Source organism: Branchiostoma belcheri, unplaced genomic scaffold, assembly GCF_001625305.1.
Source record: "Branchiostoma belcheri isolate BF01 breed outbred unplaced genomic scaffold, Haploidv18h27 scaffold358, whole genome shotgun sequence".
Classification (NCBI taxonomy): domain Eukaryota; kingdom Metazoa; phylum Chordata; class Leptocardii; order Amphioxiformes; family Branchiostomatidae; genus Branchiostoma; species Branchiostoma belcheri.
The window spans coordinates 90,105-92,108 of NW_017803974.1; positions in this window are offsets into that span (position 1 = coordinate 90,105).

Sequence of the window (2,004 nt, forward strand, 5' to 3'; positions counted from 1 at the left end):
CTATATTATTAGCTCTGACGTCATATGACGTCATAATTACACCAAAGTTATTAAAATTTAATTCTATTACTACACCATTCTCTGAAAACTTGGTAGACATACAATGAGTGCATAAAAACATATAAAAACGGAAATAAAGTAATGTATAAGAACGCCAGTGTATCCATTATGATCGAAAGCCGGCTGGGGTCCGCGCGGACCCCAAAAGAAAATCAGATATAATTTTTTTTATAAATGGTAGAAACGGAGTTTTTTGCACTATATTGCGAGACAACTTTGTGGGTGACAATTACCTAAAATTTCAGAAAAAAATCTTTAGAAACAAAAAAGATATTACAGAATATATAGTGCTGGGGTCCGCGCGGACCCCAGGTGTACTGTTTAGGGTTAAACTGATTTATTGCCTGGTTTTACTGTACATACACTGTTTTATAGGCTGATACTTTTAATTTTACCCATTGTTTTTTTATCTGATACTTAATTATAGTTAGGTATTATTAAGCATTAAAACAATGTTATTAGCGATCGTAAGAGCCACTAAAATCGTTGAAAGTTGAAGTTGAAAGTTGAATCGTTATTGATTCATTTATTGATTTGTTATATTTTCATCTGCTTGTAGCCAAACCTCTTTATCTAGCTTGGTTCACCTTATTGTTTCATTACTTGATTATTTTGTTAAATTGAATTTCATTGTACTTGTTTATTTTCTTTTTCATTACTTCTTAATTGTTATTTATATTTCATTTGATATAACTGTTGAAATTGTAAAATCATGATGAGGAGGATACCAAATAAGCCTTTGTGGCTTTTCTTCCACCCCTTGCACGTTTATTTCATTGTAATATTTTGTATAACTTTTATTATGTGTGTGCTAATAAATAAAAAAAAAATACACCTTGTAGGAGAACGGCTGAAAGATTTCATGATACGAGTTTGACATTACGAGGACATCAACAGAAATGAACAATGTGGAGACACCTATACGGACATCCCAGAAGACGGAGAAATTCTAGACATACAGTGTACAACTCCCATCTCTGGCAGGTGGGTGTCTGTTCAGCTGTCAGGGCGGAGGGACTGCCTGTCACTGTGTGAAGTTCAGGTGTTTTCAACATCAGGTTAGTATAATACTCATACATCTTATCATGAAAGTTCATCCGTGTTGGTAGTTACATGTTTAGAGTTGAAACATTTGGTCCAACACAAAAAGTTCTCTCACCTAGACCTTTCGACCAGTCACTCTGGTCTTCCTCGGTAGAAATGACCCAGTGAAACTTGTCACCTGACTTCTTTGAAGTGTGTCACGTCAACACTGGGTCAAAGAAGCCACGTGACAAGTTTCACTGGGTCAGTCTACTGAGGAAGACCTGAGTGACTGGTCGAAAGGTCTAGGTGAGAGTCTTTAGTTGTTCATCTTAAAGTTTTAAACAGTTCTGACTCGATGTTTGCCTTTCACAAGCTTTCTCTACTTAAATTTTGGAACTTTGGAAGTAGGATTTTAATGATCAATGTTACTATAGGATCTATTTTGGAGTAAAATTGAAACAGGAACAAATGCTTTTATTGAAATTGTACCATCACAAATATTACGTTTGTAAGCTCTGCTATCAGCATATAACCGGAGCTTGTGAGAACCTTTTGTTGAGAAAACATGTTAACATGTTACATTGGTTAGCATCAATAGGCCACTAACAACAAGTCTTAGAATATTTTAGTTCTTTCTTAATGAAGTTGTACCATAATAACAATTACGATTATTTAAGCCGTGGCTTTAGCAAGTCACAAGCTTAGTATAACAAGTAAGGACCTTGTGATGACTAAACATTGATGATTTTTTTAGAAATCATACCATCACAAAGGTTAAGTTTTTAATTGTGCTATTTCGATGCTTCGGATGAAAAAAAAAAGTTTCACACCTTCCACTGGTTTGCAATGATACGTCACTAACAATAAGAATACTTTAATGTTTTAACCCTATCTAGACCGGGCTTTTTTGGGTCTTGG